General features: G+C 42.2%; 1 long non-coding RNA gene across 1 annotated transcript in view; it reads right to left on the bottom strand.

The window, feature by feature from the left end:
- Positions 1-2,376: 2,376 nt before the first annotated feature.
- LOC132536926 (uncharacterized) overlaps positions 2,377-18,465 on the bottom strand; it is a 41,476-nt gene continuing 25,387 nt past the window's right edge. The window contains exons 2-3 of the long non-coding RNA XR_009548454.1: positions 2,830-2,886; positions 2,377-2,583 (exon numbers count right to left, since the gene is read on the bottom strand). This is a non-coding gene — a long non-coding RNA (uncharacterized LOC132536926). The remainder of the gene's footprint in view (positions 2,584-2,829; positions 2,887-18,465) is intronic.

Raw genomic sequence — 18,465 nt, 5'->3', positions numbered from 1 at the left:
TATGTTCCTTCCATCTAAGCACTTAAGACTTTAAATTGGTAATCAGATATAAAAAATTAAAAACTAAGAAAAAATTAAATAATAAATAAGAAAGAAAAATAACAAGCACGACTCCCTCTCCCCTCTACCAGCGGATGCCCTTGAGGACATTACTGTTTCAAGAGGAAGGAGGACAAGGCTGAGGAAAATGAGGAGGAGGAAGAGATGACAAATTAGATGTTTTGCCAAGTGGAAAAATATGGAAAGGATTTTAAAACAACAGTGATAGGTGGTGGTTGTAGTTATGACTCTAACTCACTCATTCAAAGGCATCCAGTGGGCACTCACTATGTATGCTAAGCACCAAATAATGCTTCCAGAAGAACATACAAGAATAACTGAAGATGCATGAGACACAGACAAGTGGCAATAAGGAACTTAGCCAGGCTCAGAGATGGAGAATCATATGGTATGTTTCTGAAGCAATGAGACTAGATAAAACTTAAGGAGGCAGAGATGAGCCATTGAGCTGAAATATGAAAGATACAAAAAGTAGTTATACACACTCCTTTAAAGGAGCCAGACAGTGTGTAACACCTACTAGACTTATTTCCCTAATGGTTATTTATTCCAAATAAACCTTTTTCCCATAATTCTGGAGGAGGAAGACACTGCTATAGCTCTATTTCCTTTGCAAACTTCTTAATCCCTTCACTGTGGCTACCACCCTCTATACCCACAGTCCTGCCAAACCAATAAGGTGGGGAGAGGAGAGCAGCTTTTCCTATAGAAGTACCCACAACCTCCAGGTCCCTCCCAAGTCTTAACCAGGCTTCTGAACAATGAAAGTGCCTGACTCACAAATCCCCTCACCCCCCTGATTTCCTGAGCTTCTATTAGATAGCAAAGCTTTCTCCAAATCTTCCCAGAGTCTTCATGTCCCAGAGCAGCAGCCCTGGTTTCTGGCCATGGTTATAAGTTGGTTCCTGCTTCCAGAAGTTCCCCAAGACCACAGGAAAACATCTGAGGAACAGAGGGATCTAGGCCAGGAGTGACTGGAGTTGGATTTCAATCCTTACTTCCAACCTGCTGAGTTATTCCTGAACTAAGCTCTTAATATGAAAGATATCTGAAGACAGGCAACCACTGGGGTATTTTACTAAAAAAAAAAAAAAAAAAAAAAAGGAGGAATTTTTTCCTAGTGGTTCTGTGCACTTAAATACAGAGTCTCACCAGACCACTGGGGTGGGGCTGTTTCCCAATTTTCTAAGACAAGGAAATGGAGAAGTTAAGAGAGCTTCCCAGGGGCCTGATGAAATGACAGAAGAGCAGGTCAAAGACCCTGGTGTCCTGAGGATGCATGGAAGAACCTTGTGTCACCTATATTTTACCTGTGTTGCCAGTATATGTATGACACATGCTGAACACTGTGTACTCGTGGAGTCAGTAACATGGCTACAAGAGATGCATCCACAGTGGATTGTTTTTGGTTTTTTACTTTATTTTATTTTTTATCAAAACACTGTTTAGTTCTGGCTATTGGTGATGCTGAGGGAACTCAAATGAGGAGAAGACTAGCCATAGGCCTCAGGAACAGGACTTGAAAAAATAGTGTCACCAAGGTCAAGGATAGAAGGAAGACTTAGGGAGGCCTAAGGGTGAGCTGAGGCAAGTCTAAAAGTGTAAGCTGTCACAGAGGAAAAGCAGTCGACTTGGGAAGGTCACCTATGCCCTCTACAAGGAGGGTGTCGGGCTGCGCCGTGGAGAAGAGAGAGAGGAGATCCGGAGCGAAGAGGGAACACAAATCTTAATTTGTGCTGGCACCTCAGAATTGGGTGAGAAAGAAGCAGGTTGGGCCATGTGGAGGTAGCAAAAATGGCCACCTCATGCAGTAACCTTTCCTGCATCTAAACACCTAAGTGAAGAAGCCGGCAAGAGAGAGAGAGGTGCGGGGGGGGGGGGGGGGGGGGGGGGGCTTTTATGGGAGTAGCTCTCCCAAGAATGGGAAGGGGGAGGAGTAACCACAGCACTCCAGGGTAGGATAACAACTCTTGTGAGAATGGGAAGGGGGAGGAGCAACCAGAGCACTGCAACCATTGCGGAGAATAGACAATGCCCTGAGGGCACAACATGGCAGAGAATGTCCCAGTTCTCTCCAGAACTAGCAATAGCCCGAGGGGACAACATGGCAGATGTGACTGCTTCTGCACCATTTCCCAGCAGGAGGGCTGGGATTTGATCTCCAGTCTGCTGGCCTCAGGATCTGAACTTTTCCACTGGCCATATCACCCTATCTCAGGACCACACAGACCCATGAACAACCACCTCATGGATATAGGCAGGCTGAGCAGAGCTACACTGTCACAGATACAGAATGACGATGAACAGTTACCAGAACAGAGTCTGGTGTCACACAGAAGCTGTCTTCCTACTTCCCTCATGAGCTGTAGGCCCTCTGGGGACTGCAGCAATGGCTTCTGCAGCAGTCTTTGCAAGAAACAAGTGAACACTGCATACCTCTTCTTAAAGTTCTCAGTAGCAGCTCTTCATCAGGGAGCTGAATTAGGCAGGTGGTAAGCCCATGCTAGAGGGCTGCTTGAAAACCTGATGCAAAAGACAAACATCAGAAGAGATGCTCAATTCTTCTAGTGATTAAAAGAAGGCAAGTTAAAGTGAGCGTGAAACATTTTATTTCCCCTAGCACACTGACAAAAAGGAAAATTCTCAAAAATACTCTGTAATAGTAAGGCTGTGTCAAGTAGACACAACAGTACTATAAGTGGTAGGTAAACAGCAGAGAGGATGACGGGGAGGGGAGTAATCACCTCTCAAGTACGCAAATGCACTTACTATTTGCTCTAGCAATTCTATTTTCAGACAGCTGTCCCAGAGAATGTCCCTTGCAGCCTATAAAGTGAAAAAAAAAATTAGGGGACTTGCAAGTGGCTCATCTAGTAGAATGCACACATTAGGATGAGCATGGACATGGGTCTGAGCCCAGGATACAACATGGGAGGACCTGCAGGCATAAAGCTTCAAGGGCTGTGGAGTGATATTACAGTGTCTTTCCTTTCTCTCTATCCCTCTCTCTCCTCCACCTTTCTCTCCACCTCTCCCTGTCCTTACATTCTATCTAGAGCTAGGTATTGGGAAAGATTTTATTCTTTGGATATTTATAACAATGTATTGGCCTTGTAAAATTATCAACTTAAAAATTAGTACTTAGGGAGTCGGGCATAGCAGGTTAAGCGCAAGGACCAGCATAAGGATATGGGTTCGAGCCCCGGCACCCCACCTGCAAGGGAGTCGCTTCACAAGTGGTGAAGAAGGTCTATAGGTGTCTATCTTTCTCTCCCCTCTCTGTCTTTCCCTGCTCTCTCCTTTTCTCTCTGTCCTATCCAACAATGACAACATCAATAACAATGACAATAATAACTACAAAAAACTACTAAAACAAGAAGGGCAACAAAAGGGAATAAATAAATTTTTTAAATTAGCACTTAAATGTTGCCATGAAAAAAATTCCTAGATTTATGGAATGTCAAATCCTGCCTGTGGTTCCCCTGGTAGGTTCAAACCAAATAATTTCACAGACTGTACCAAACATTCTTCATCCCTGATCTAGAGGAAAAAACAGAAGCAGTGGAGTCTTGGAGGCACTGAGCTCCAGTAATAACCCTGGTGACAAAAGATAAAGTTTAAAATTCCTTTGTGGAGTATGCCTTCACTGTACTATGGTACACCTTATGGCTTCACACCATTGCTGGTAACAATGAGGGCAGCTTGGGAGATCTGCAGTGGGTTACAATGAGAGACCTGTAAACATGAAACTCCAAGCATATGCAAGAGTGATGCTATGGTTCTTTTACCCATTTGCACATAAGATGCAAAACATAGAGATAAGATAAGTAACTAGGGGGGGCACAGAGCCAAGATGGCAAACAGTAAACAGTGGCTGGCATGAGCTCCAACAAGCTGAAGCTTGTGACCGGTGATTCTCTGGATAGGGTAGGATACTGGGCCGTCAGCAGGAGAGTGAATAAGACCACTCTTGGGCTAGAAAACTGAGGCCAGGGGGTAAAAGAAAGGATATCTTTTGATTGTTTCTGAAGCTCAATCCTCCCTCTCACCCCAGAACCAGCCCCCAGGGTGAGGGGGAGGGTTGAGCAAGCTCCCCCCTGAGCTAGCAAGCTCCTAGCAAACTCCCTGCTGAGCTACTTTCTTTACCAAGATTCCTGGCTCATTAAGAGTATCATTCCAAACCTTTTCCCTTCTCTTTTTTTTTAAGTGGCTGGAGCTCTATTTGAGTGATAAAATACCTGACTGGTCACGATGAACCCACCTTCTCTGATCCATCTTGGATGGATCTCTAGAAGCAATTATGTTAAGTGAGCTAAGTCAGAAAGATAAAGATAAGTATGGGATGATCCCACTCATAAGCAGAAGTTGAGAAAGAATAACAGAAAGGGAAACTCAAAGCAGGATTTGACTGAATTTGTAGTAGGGTAGAAAAGTAAAAACCCTGGGTTGAGGGTGAAGGTGTATGTTCAGCTTCACAGGGTGGGGGGAGAGGGAGGAGGGGTGAGATGGGATACAGTCTTCTGATGGTGGGAATGGTGTTTGTGTATACTCCTATTAATTTGTAGTCATATAAATCACTATTTAATTAATATTAAAGCAGGAAAATTGAATGTTTCAAATCATTTATATCACAGACTGAGTCTTTTTAATACATAGGCTGAGTCTTTGATATGATGACTCTCTTAAAAGCTTAGGCCAGGGAAAACAGAAGCAACCAGTGGCACAGCTATATACAAATAATGTCAAAGGACAGATATCATGGTGATGTTGTGTTTCCTAACAAAGGGGTATTTCATCACCTTTGGGCAGTTTGGAGCTGCTCACATTCACCTGGGCACAGGTGACTTTGCATTTGTCTCTCAACCCCTCATCTGTCTACATAGTGAAGGGGGGAGTGGCATCGGCAATAACTGCTTTTCTTCAGGCAGGAGAAGCTACTGAAGTAGAGACAAGTTCTGGAACGCACCTCTTCCTATAGGGCATGGCATGGAGGTAGGGACTTAGTCTAGGGGAACAGTCACATTTTCTCAGTCAACTGCCTTTAAAGTTGGTCAACAACTTCATTGTGTTTCAGCCTGACCCTGGACAACAGAGACAAGGGGCATTCCTGGCTTTCAACCTGGTAGCTCAGGCTCACAAGTCTGGTTGTAGCCAATAAAGCTTCAGTCACATGCTGGGAAAACAAGGCCAAAAATTTCTGAGTGACAAGTCGGTTTTGGGAACTCTTTTGAGTTCTTGCAACAAAGTGTGGACCAGAAACATCACCATTATCAGTAAATTAGAAAGGCAAGTTCTCGGGTACCACCTGCTGAAGCAGAAGCTGGGTTTTTTGTTTGTTTGTTTTTAATAGGGGTACATTTTATTTATTTATTTATTTTTAATTATTTTTTAAATTATTATTTTTTTTATAAAAAGGAAACATTGACAAAACCATAGGATAAGAGGGGTACAACTCCACACAATTCCCACCACCAGATCTCAGTATCCCATCCTCTCCCTTGATAGCTTTCCTATTCTGGGAGTATGGACCCAAGGTCATTGTGGGATGCAGAAGGTGGAAGGTCTGGCTTCTGTAATTGCTTCCCCGCTGAACATGGGTATTGACAGGTCAACCCATACTCCCAGCCTGCCTCTCTCTTTCCCTAGTGGAGAAGGGCTCTGGGGAAGCGGAACTCCAGGACACATTGGTGGGGTCATCTGTTCGGGAAAGTCTGGTTAGCATCTTGCTAGCATCTAGAACCTGGTGGCTGAAAAGAAAGTTAACATATAAAGCCTAACAAGCTGTTTGCTAATCATGAACCTAAAGGTTGGAGTAGTGCAGATGAAGAGTTGAGGGTTGGGGATTCCATTCTGTAGATAGCTAGTAGGCATATTTTAGTTATATTCCAAAGGGCCTGTAGCTATACTGTTTTTTTTTCCCCTGAGCCTGAAATCTGATATGCAGGTGGGTCCTAGTTATTATCTGGGGAGATGATGTCATGGCTGGAAAAAGGAAGAGAGTAGCTCCCAAATATGGGAAAGGTATATAAAAGGTGTATAAAGGTGTTGACTGTAAACCCCATAGATTTTATCTGATCTGGGGCCCCCAGGTGATTTGTGTGGCATAAAGCTTAAGAATCATAGACCTTAGTACTTAGATCCATGAGCCCAGGTGTTAACTCAACAACCCTTTGAGTGCTATTATTATCCTTCCCAATTAGCATGTGAAGATCAAGGTCCTTATTCTTCCAGGTAGATTCTGCCTAGAGGACCTGCACCATTAGCCACACCAGCACGGGCTGGTTATGAAAAACAAGGGAAAATGATTTATTTAACTTTATATCCAAACAGCTGGCAAAGAGGCTTATTAAATAGGGAATAGGTCCGGGAGGTGGCGCAGTGGCTAAGACACTAGACTCTCAGATAAGGAATAAGACCAACTTCACCAGGATTTCCTCTATTTAAAATAAAATGTCTCCCAAAATTACAAAACCGAAGAAGAGAAAAATGGTTGCCAGGGTTAGGGATAGAACTGGGTTGGGACAGGAGTCATCATGGTGCTGGAACTATCCATATCTCCATTGTATAATTGAGAGTACCCTAGTTGTAATGCTTTGCAGTCAATTTTCTAGATGTTATTATTGAAGGAAAATGGATTAAGTGCTCCACAGGATTTTCTGTTTTACTTATTACAACTATTAATTTTTTTTTAAAAATGGGGGGGAGTTCTGGGCAGTAGCACAGGGGGTTAAGTGCACATAGCATAAAGCACAAGGACCAGTATAAGGATCCCAGTTATAGCCCCCTGCTCCCCACCTGCAGGGGGTCACTTCACAGGTGGTGAAACAGGTCTGCAGATGTCTATCTTTCTCTCCCCCTCTGTCTTTCCCTCCTCTCCCGATTTCTCTCTGTCCTATTGCCGGGCTAGCCTGAGAGTGTTTCTTCCCAGTCACATGCTCTCTGGGTTGGAGAGAACTGAGAAAGCCAGACTGGAGTAGTGACACCCTGGTAATAAAATTTTAAAAAGCTATTTAAATTCTAAGCATGTGGGTCAGAAGTGTGTTTTGATTAAGACATGAACAATTAAAGGCTCAGGGATGAGGAAAAAGACTAATACTGAATGTAGCTATATAGAAAAATCATGTTGATTCAGTACTTAATTCTTATCAGTATGAGATTTCTGACTTAAAATACATGTGTGAGTGAACACACACACACAAACACACACACACACCTTTTACAGTATGCCTGTGACTCAATTAGTAGGAAATAATTCCATAAAGCAGTGTTGATAGAAAGCAAAAAACAAAAAAAGATGTAATGTGGGCAAATTATTCTCAGCTTGCAGCAGGATAAGAGAATCCTCTGGGCTATAGGTAAGTTAAGAACAAAAAGGCAAACCAGAATCCTGCCCTTCACAAATGTTTTAGGAAGTGAATTATCTGGTTTTTAGATTAGTGCAGATAGAATAATGTCTGCTAGCAGTCTGAAAAACCATATGGACAACAGTTTGTTTGTGAGAGAGAGAAGGGGAAATGTGCATTGGTGATGTTGTATATGGTTTCTAATCACAAGACACAACACCTGAATCAGATGTTTTTACAAAAGTCAAGAAGATTCCAAAGAGGAAAAGAGAGGGTTACTTTGAATGTTGGGTCATCAAACTAGTGTATTTCTCCATCTGGCTGTTACCCCAGAAGTCTGCTTGAAGCAGAAGTTGCAGAAGCTCATGACACTTTTCCTCCAGAGTTCCAACAGACACATAGTCAGCAGTCCTTCATTCTGAACACAGCAGGGCCTGTCAGACCACAGGGAACTCTGTAAAATGAGAGTCCAGAGAGCCTCCCTTGGGACTCCCACCTCTAGTTACTTTGCACACCCACATAATACATATTTCCCTAGCTGTTCACTGACAAGAGCCAGCAGCTGGATTATCACAGTGTTTCCAGTGCAGAAACCTCCATCTGAAGTCCTGGAGAGCTAGCACATGGCTTCCACTCTGCTGGTGACTGAAAATATGGACTGTTGTGTGGCTAGTCAGTCCCCAGGAAAACACAGAAGAGATCCTGATCTGCATGTCTGGGGGAGGTGGTAATTGTGGGATGGCTTTCAGGAGGCCAGCATCCTCCAGTCTTTCTCCATTCTGTCCTTTCTCTTTTCAGTTTTCTTTTTCTATTTTCCCTTCCCTCATTTTTCCTCAGTTCTGATTAGAAGGTTTCCTCTGAAGATTTTACTGATTATATCTCCTTCACTAGATTTAGTTGAAGATTTTATTAGCTTCATCCCCATCACTGAAAACAACCAGAATATTATTCACTATGCTCCCCATGAGATATTCCACATATACCACCTAGACTTAATAGGGGAATTAAACTCCACTCCAGTGACTTGACACCAAGTGTGAATGTCAACAGGCTACCAGTACCAGGTACTGTACAACCTCTGCTTGGAATCACTTGTCCTGACTCAGAGTACACCACATCCCAAATTGTTCATAATGTTTTCATTGTAATACTTCCTGTCTCATCTTCTTTTTTTAAATTAGTGATTCAATGTTGATTTACAAAATTATAAGATAATAGTTCCCAACACTGGAGTTCTGCATCCTCATTCCCTAAATTGGAAACTGCCTTAGTTCTCCCATGATCACAGATGGGATGGGTTGGCTATCTCCATATCTATATATCTAGATGTAGATATATATACTCATTTTTTCCTATGGTACTGCCTTTTCTTGTCTCCTTATTTGCTCTCTTGTTGCAATCACATTTATGTGAATGTGGGAGAGGAGTGACTTTTTACTGATTAATTTAATAATAATTGACAAGAGCAGTGGTTTTAATTTTGTTTTATATATTCAGGTGCACATGTGTTTGGAATATATATATTAATGATTGCTATGTCTTCTTGTTAGACTGACCCTTGGACCATTATGCAGTGTCCCTCTTTGTCTCTGATTATTTTCTTCACCTCAAACTCTATTTTAACTGATAGCAGAATATCTGTTCCTGCCTTTTGTTCTGCATTACTAGCTTGGAACATCTTGTTCCAACTGTTAACCTTGAGTTTCTGTTTGTTATTCCTTTGGATATTTGTTTCCTGGAGACACAGAATAAATGGATCTTATTCTTTAATTCATTTAGCTACTCTGAGTCTTTTGACCAGTGAATTTAGGCCATTCACATTTAGTGTGGTTATTGATATATGTGGTTTAGTTACATGCATTCTTATTTATGTTTTGAGTGTGTTTAAAATTATTTATTTTTTTCCATTTGCTTCTATCAATTTGTGTGAAAAGGTTTTTATGCTGATTTCCTCACTGATTTTCCCTCTTTTGTTGCCCTTGTTGTTTTATCACTATTGTGGTTATTATTGTTGTTGTTGTTGATGTTGGATAGGACAGAGAAATTGAAAAGGGAGAGGAAGTTAGAGGGGAGAGATAGATAGACACCTATAGACCTGCTTCACCTCTTGTGAAGCAACCCCCCCATGTAGGTAGGGAGCTGGGGGCTCAAATCAGGTCTTTGCACTTAGTTCCATGTGCACTAAACCCATTATGCTACCATCCAACCCCCTATACTTTCATATATATATAATTATCTTTATTTATTTAATGGATAGAGACAGTCAGAAATCGAGAGGGATGGGGTGATAGAGAAGGAGAGAGAGATACTTGCAGCCCTGATTCACCATTCACAAAGCTTTCCCCTTGCAGGTGGGAACTGGGGGCTTGAACTTAGGTCTTGTGCATTGTAACATGTATGCTCAACCAGGTGCACCATCACCCAGCCCCTTCACTTGTACTTTCTATGGGTCTGTGTTCCATATTTTGTATTGTGGTCACCATCAGTGTTATATCTAATTCATTATATCTAAAAAAGGCTTTTTAAGTTAGTCTTGATTTATTGACATTTGATAGTATCACCCTGTCTATTATTTCCTCTCCTATTTTATTGTTCTTCCCTATTTATGTTGTGTTCTTAGTTCTATTCTGTGTATCACCTCATTTAAAATGTATATTCCTTTGCTTCTTTTCTTGTGGGACTTTTTTTTAGCAATTCTTGCTAGGTAGAACTGGTAGTGGCAAATTCTTTTAACTCTTGTAGGTTTAAAAGACCTTTATTTCATTCTCATATTTCAAAGATAACTTCAGGGTAGAGTATCCTTTGTTGGCTATTCTTGTCTTTTAGTACTTTCAATATACCATACTACTTTCTCCTTGCTTCTGGGTTTATGATGAGAAGTCTGATTAAAGCCTAATAAACCTATATTTTTTATGTCATTTCTATCATTTCCCTAGAAGCCTCCATTCCTTTTTTTGTCATTGAATTTGACAGTTGTACAGTGATGTGTCTTGGTGTTGACCATTTTGGAATCAAGAACTGTTTAGTCTGCTTCCTAGATAAATATGTCCTAAAGATTTCCCAGGTGAGGAAAATTTTCTATTATGGTTTCCTTGAATATGGTCTCTGTTCCCTTCACCCTGATCTCTCCCTCAGTAATTCTTATCACACTTATATTCAATATTTTAATGGAGTCTTCTATTTCATACAGAATTTCTTCAATCTTCCTAAACCATCTTTCTTTCCCATCATCTTTAAATTAACAGAGTGAATTTATTATATCTTCTAGCAGATACTCTCCTCACACGGATATTCTCTTCTCTGCATGGTTGACTCTAATTCCTAAGCCTGCTACATAAGCCTGTACTAAATTCAAAGCATCTTTCACACCCTGAAATTCTATTTGAAGTTTTACTTTTATGATTCGCTGCTTATTAGTGAAATTTGTTTGAGTCTTTCTTTCATGTTTTCTAACTTCTTGGTGAACTCTGAAATTCTTCTTTGTTATTTTCTAATTTCTTAGTGAAGCTGTTGGGAGCTCTTCTTCTGTGTTTCCTAACTCTTTAGTGAAATACTCTTTCAATTCTTGAATATGATTCTCTATGCCAAGCTTAGATTATTGGGTATCCCTCTAATGAGTTTTCTATAGTCTTTTTCTGATAAGTCCTACAAGTCTATAATTTCCTAGAGGTTTTATGTGTCATTTCCTTTTTTATTACTTATAAAATGGAAATATTGACAAGACTATAGGATAAGAGGGGTACATTTCCACACAATGTCCACCCCCAGAGCTCCATATCCAACCCCCTCCCTTGATAGCTTCCCTATTCTTTATCCCTCTGGGAGTGTAGACCCAGGATCATTGAGAGGTGCAGAAGGTGGAAGGCCTGGCTTCTTTAATTGCTTCTCCACTGAACATGGGCATTGGCAGGTTGATTCATATTCTTAGCCTGTCTCTCTCTTTCCCTAGTAGCATAGATCTGGAGAGGTGATGCTCCAAGACACACAGTGGGGTCCTCTGCCCAAAGAAGTAAGGTTGGCAGCATGATATCATCTGTAACCTAGTGGCCAAGATTCCTGGTTGAAAGCAGCTTCCTTGCGGAGTTCACACCAGATGTTGTCTCCAAGCCACTATCTTGGGCCAGCCCATTTCTATTTCATGTCTATCTGTAAAGTCTGTCATTTTGGGGGCTGTAGTTTTGGAATTTCTCATGTGTGTATTTAGTGTGCTTTTATTATTGGGTCAGCAAGTGGGGCTATTCATATAGTACTGGATTTCACTTTGTTTATATATTGAGTGGTGGGAACCGAGAGGGAGATTGTGCTTCCTGTTATTTCCCTGGGCAGTTTCTAAAGTCTGTGTGGTATATAGAGAGCCTTACTGTAGACTTTCAGCCTGTACACAGACCTCAGGGGACAGTTGGGTATTGGCTACTTTCTCCTGTGTATGTGAAAAAGTTGGGCTTACTGTTCTATTCACCTGCCAGCCTTCAGCATCTAGCCACCAGCTACCAGCCACCAGAGATCTGTTTATCTTACAATGAGTCTTTCTTACTTCCAGGGCAGACCCCACAACTACTCCACCAGATATTTCCCCTGCCACTATGGTGAGTCCTTGCCAGCAGTCAAGTGTCCTGACTCCCCTTATGTCATGGGTTAAAAGCTTAGGCATTTTGCTATCTTGCAGCCAGCACTGTATTCTGCTGCCTGCCAATATGACAACACAGACTACTGATATTTTTAGCTTCTATGTATCTGGCTTCTGTCTTGTTCCCCTTATCACCACATAACCATTTTCAAGAACCTACCTGTCGTATGCTTTACATTGGTTTGTTCTAGCTCTCCCCCGCCAAGAGAATTGGATCAGTCCAGTTAAATTTCGCGGACCCGCTTGGCCCCGCCCCAAGGGACCCTGGGAGAGGGTTCCTGAGTTCGAGAGTTCCGGAGTTAGAGAGTTCCACAGTTGGAGAGTTGAAGAGAGTTCCAGGGTTCCAGAGTTACAGAGTTAGAGAGAGTGCTTGCGCCGCCATGGGGGCAAAGAGGCAGCAGAGTTTTGTTTGGTGATTAGTTTAGTTTAGTTTATGAATCGTTGTTCCTGAATAAAGAAATACAGCTTCTCTGCCGAGCCGTTGTCTCTGCGTCTCTGTTACCCGCCCGTGAAGCTGGCTGGCCAGCAAGAGCCTACGAATTTTAACAACAAATGGCGCCCACGTGGACCTGACCTGCGCATCTCTCAGATAAGTAAAGACAATTTGGCTACCTATGCACGATGGCCTTCTCTTCTGCTTGTGAAGAGATCTCCAAAGGACTCTGCTCTTTCTTCACGAGACTGTTTTGCTGTTTCTGGAACATTTATCTCTGGACCACTCTGTGGTTTCCACTCGCTCGGGCGAACTCAGAACAGCCAGCGGGAAGAGCAAGCGGGTGGGAGGCGAGGCGCGGAGCTGCCGTTTCCACCTGGTTAAACAGCCAGCCAGTCGGCTGCGCCCAGACAACCCCACGCACCGCGCCCGCAGCCCCGCAGCCCGCAGGAGGCCTACGCCAGCACACAAAAGCCCCAGGAGCCCAATGCCAACATGCTGGAGCCCTATGCCAACACGCAAGAGCCCAAGGCCAGCACACAAGAGCCCCTGGAGCCCGAGGCCAACACGCAAGAGCCCGAGGCCAACACGCAAGAGCCCGAGGCCAGCCCACAGGAGCCGGCTCTCCACCACGTGGCGCAGGGCACTGGAAGCGTGATCCCTCCACGCTGCTCGGCCACTGCGAGCAGGGCAGCAGACATGGCAGGGCCATGGGGCAGGGCCGCGGCAGCCTATCATGGCCGCCACCCCTGGGCACCTAGGCCCACGCCTTCTACAAAGATGGCCTGCCTGCCCTCTTTCTATGAATTCTGGAACCATCCCGGGCCTCCCAGACCCCCGGGCTCCCTGCCGAAACTGGGCACACAAGATCTCCAGCCGCCGGTCCGGTCTGAAGGCAGACAAGCTGGAGTACGCAGAGATTTGTGCAGAGATCGCAACCTGCAATTCCTAAAAGTGAAGCTGCGCGGGAAGCCACCTCCGGATGGTGAACCACCCCCCCCAACCACTAAGACAGTACAGATTTAAATTCGTGTTTAAAATGACATGTCTTCGTAACAAAGGTTTCTCTCCTTGTGTATTAATGACCATGTTTATGTGTATGTTTAAAGTTTGGTAAACAGTAGCTTTAAGGCTAAATTCTTACTAGTCAAAGTTAAATGAAAAAGGTTTTCAATGTAATTCTCATAAAGATAAAATTAACTTACATTTAAAGTCTAAGGTAAAAATTAGTTAACAATCAATATATTTTAACTAAGTTAGTCTAAACAAAAGGTTAAATAGACTTATTGATATGTAAAACTCTCCATTACCTTCTCTATTAGAAATAGTAGATCGCACAATGGCTATGCTAATTATTCTCATGCCTGAGGTTTCCTCTCTGGCCCACACCTAGGTTGTGTCTCCATCTTGAATGGGTGTAACAAAAGGTTAAAAGACGTTGTTGATATGTAAAAGTCTCAAATTCCTTCTCTATTAGAAATGTTGGATCTTGCAGTAGATATGCTAATAACAAGTTTTGTTTCATAGTAAGTAAGTTGCAGCCAGCTGCCTGTGGGACTCTAGGCCGTTCCCCGCCCCCATGCAAATGCCTGTCGAAGAAAGTACGCCCCCCAGAGGCAAGAAATGTTTTTTTTAAGCTGATAAAGTTTAGTTTGTGCCAGTTTCTTTTTTAAAAAATGCCTGTATGATATATGTTTCTGTTCACCCCACACCCTTGATACTATAGTCATTTAGTTAAAAAGAAAAGGGGGAATTGTCATATGTTTTACATTGGTTTGTTCTAGCTCTCCCCCGCCAAGAGAATTGGATCAGTCCAGTTAATTTCTCGGGCCCGCTTGGCCCCACCCCAAGGGACCCTGGGAGAGGGTTCCTGAGTTCAAGAGTGCGAGAGTTTGAGAGGGTTCCCCAGTACGAGAGTTCTTGAGTTCCAGAGTAAGGGAGAGGGTTCCAGAGTTCGAGAGTTCCGGAGTTAGAGAGTTCCACAGTTGGAGAGTTGAAGAGAGTTCCAGGGTTCCAGAGTTACAGAGTTAGAGAGAGTGCTTGCGCCGCCGTGGGGGCAAAGAGGCAGCAGAGTTTTGTTTGGTGATTAGTTTAGTTTATGAATCATTGTTCCTGAATAAAGAAATACAGCTTCTCTGCCGAGCCGTTGTCTCCGCGTCTCTGTTACCCGCCCATGAAGCTAGCCGGCCGGCAAGAGCCTACGAATTTTAACAACACCTACCTGATACTAAAGTATTTCTTTGAAGGTCTCAGCTATAGTTTGGCCAGGTTTATTAAGGTCATTAGTAGTCAATTCTTGTTTTGGGGAAGCACCATTATGTCCAATATGACTCTATGGACATGCCTCCCAGAAGTCTCTAATATTAATCCAATTTATTTTTCACTATTTTCTCTTTTTGTTTTGTATTTTATTTATACAAAGGAAACACTGATAAAACCATAGGATAAGAAGGGTACATCTCCACACAATTTCCACCAGCAGAACACCGTATCCCATCCCCTCCCTTGATAGCTTTCTTATTGGTTAACCCTCTGGGAGTATGGACCCAAGGTCATTGTGGGATGCAAAAGGTGGAAGGTCTGGCTTCTATAATTGCTTCCCTACTGAACATGGGCATTGACAGGTTGATCCATACACCCATATTGCCTCTCTCTTTCCCTAGTGAGGTGAGGTTCTGTGAAATCTGAGCTCCAGGACATATTGGTGGGGTCATCTGTCCAGGGAAGTCTGGTTAACATATACAGACAAACAAATTGTTGACTAATCATGAACCTAAAGGCTGGAATAATGCAAAAGAAGAGTTGGGTGGTCTCTATTTTGTAGATAGCTACTGATCATATTTTTGTTATATTCCAAAGGGCCTGTGACTATATTAGTTGGTTTTTTTTCCTGAGCCTGAATTATGATATGCAGGTGGATTCAAGTTATTGTCTGGGGATATGTTGTCATGGCTAGAAAAAGGACTCGAAAGCTGGACCAGGGAAGAGAGTAGCTCCCAAATATGGGAAAGGTGTATAAATACTGTTGATTGTAAACCCCATCAAATTCATGTGATCTAGGGCCCATATTCAGCTTAAGGAGCCTATGTTACTTCTGCATCCCTATAGATTGAAGCTCACAGTCTGTGGTCATGAGTAAGAACATTCCAAGCTGCCCCAATTTCAGGACCCATCTTCCTCAGGTGTAGCATAGATTATGTTGTCCAGCCTCCCTTCAGAGGATGGAACATTCTCTACTGTTGTTGATCCAAGTTGAGGGCAAGGTCCTATGGGGCCCACAAAGTGGTCTGTTTTGTTGTTCCTGATAAAGGTAACTGGTAACAAAGGAGAGAGGGATTTATTTGAGATCTAGACCCATCATGTCTGTTTGGGAATCTCCCCGAATAGAGCCCCAGCTGATGAGGTGGCCTAATAGTGACTAGAGAGTCTTCATTAAAGTATGCCAGTCTCTTGCCCTTATTCAGCTTTTGCAGTCCTTTCTTTGATAAGGTTAGCTTTGGAGTGTGTGAGGGAAGTATAATAGGAAGTAGGTGAGGAGGGTATCTAAGTCTAAGTAGACACTATTTCATTATGAACTTTATACTGGCTTACTACAGGCTATTGTGTATTTTTGCTTTCAGGTATATATTTTGTCCTAATTTATGGATACATGTGAACATATGCCCTATCTCATGGGACCTGGTCTATATCTAGGTTTTGGTACTTTGTTAGGAAGGGAACCAGCTGGAATTGAAATTGAAAATCCTATGAAAGGGAAGGTCTCACCTGAGTAATGAGGCTGAAGGGTTGACATTCCACAACTGACATCTCTGGACACAGTCTGAAGTGAAGCAGGCTGAGGTGGTACTCGTTGCATTGATTAGGTTGAGATCATCAGATGCAATATCATTTGGTATGAATTGAGAGAAACATGCAGGAAAGTGAGACCCACCCTAGAGGTTCTAGAACTGGGGGAAATATAGGCTCTATAGAAGAAGCTGGCTCTTCCTACTGTCGTTGGGTTTAAGAAGGCAATAGATAGTTATTGCTATAATCACATTACTTGGTAATTGGGTTAACTTTGAAAAATCCCTTTGTTAGGATTTGCTGTATTATACACAACATCACCATAATTTATGTCCTTTGACATTATTTGTATATAGCTGTGCCACCAGTTGCTTCTGTTCTCCCTGGTCTAAGATTTTAAGAGAGTTAGCATATTAAAGACTCAGCCCAAGGTCTGTGTATTAAAAAGTTTGAGACATTCAATCAATTTTCCCCTCTCATATTAATTAAATAGTGATTTATATGACTACATGTTAATAGGAATGTACATAAACACCATTCCCACCATCAGAAAACTGTGTCCCATCCCATCCTCCTCTATACCCCCACCCCATGTAGTCAAATATTCACCCTCACCCTCAACCCAGGGTTTTTACTTTGGTGCCCTACTCCAAGTTCAGTCAATTTCTGCTCTAGTTTAAATTTCTGTTCTTCTTTCTCAAATTCCATTTATGAGTGGGATCATCCCATATTTGTCTTTGTATTTCTGACTTAGCTTACTTAGCGTAATTGCTTCTAGTTCCATCCAAGATGGGTCAGATAAGGTGGGTTCATTGTTCTTAATAGTTGTGTAGTATTCCATTGTGTATATATACCACAGTTTCCTCAGCCACTCATCTGTTGTTGGCCAACTGGGTTGCTTCCAGGTTTTAGCTATTATTAATTGTGCTGCTATGAATATAAGTGTACACATATCTTTTTGGTTAGATGTTATGGATTCCTTGGGGTATATTCCTGGGAGAAGTATTACTGGGTCATATGGAAGGTCCATGACTAGCCTTGTGAGAGTTCTCCAGACTGCTCTCCACAGAGGTTGGACCAATTTACATTCCCACCAACAATGCAGAAGTGTTCCTTTCTTGCTACAGCCTCTCCATCATTGGTTGCTGCTGTCCTTTTTAATGTATTCCATTCTCACAGGAGTGAGGTGGTATCTCAGTGTTGTCTTAATTTGCATTTCTCTGACAATCAGTGACCTGGAGCAATTTTTCATGTGTATGTTAGTCTTTTGGATCTCTTCTGTACTGAATGTTCTGTTCATATCCTCTGCCCATTTTTGGACGGAGTCATTTGCTTCTTTGCTGCTAAGTTTGCTGAGCTCTTTGGATATTTCGGTCATTAGTCTCTTGTCTGATGTATGGCATGTGAAGATCTCCCATTCTGTGAGGAGTCTCTTTGTTTGTGTGATAGTTTCTCTGGCTGTGCAGAAGCTTTTCAATTTGATGTAGTCCCACTGGTTTATTTCTGCTTTAGTCTTTCTTGCAATTGGGTTTGTATCATCAATGATGTCTTTGAGGATTAGGTGGGAAAGTGTTTTTTCCCATTATTTTCCTCTAAGTATTTGAAAGTTTCTAGTCTAACATCCAGGTAGGTCCTTGATCCATTTAGAGTTGATTTTTATTTCTAGTGAGATAAAGTGGTTCAGTTTCAGTCATCTTCATGTTTCAACTCTGTATTCCCACCACCATTTAATGAAGAGAGTTTCCATTCTCCATTTAATACTTTGGGTCCCCATATCAAAAATTATATGTCCATGGGTTGTGGGTTTAGTTCTGCACTTTCAATTCTGTTCCACTGGTCTGTGTGCCCATTTTTTGTTCCAATACCAGGCTGCTTTGATGATGATGGCCTTAAATATAATTTGAGATCTGGGAGTGTAATGCCTCCATTTCTGTTTATTTTCCTCAAGATTTTTTTGATGATTCTAGGTGTTTTCTGGTTCCAGATAAATGACTGTAGTTTTTGTTCTATTCTCTTAAAGAAGCTTGGTGGAACTTTGATGGATATAGTGTTAAATTTGTTTATGGCCCTGGAGAGAATATTCATTTTGATGATATTTATTCTTCCAATCCATGAGCATGGGATGTCTTTCCATTTCTTGGTATCATTTTCTGTTTCCTTGAATAGTGACTCATAGTTTTTAGTATACAAGTCTTTCACTTCTTTGATCAGCTTTA

Source organism: Erinaceus europaeus, chromosome 2 (assembly GCF_950295315.1).
Source record: "Erinaceus europaeus chromosome 2, mEriEur2.1, whole genome shotgun sequence".
In the NCBI taxonomy this organism is placed as follows: Eukaryota; Metazoa; Chordata; class Mammalia; order Eulipotyphla; family Erinaceidae; genus Erinaceus; species Erinaceus europaeus.
The sequence above is the reverse complement of the archived record's forward strand: the minus strand, read 5'-3'. Positions and strand labels throughout refer to the sequence as shown.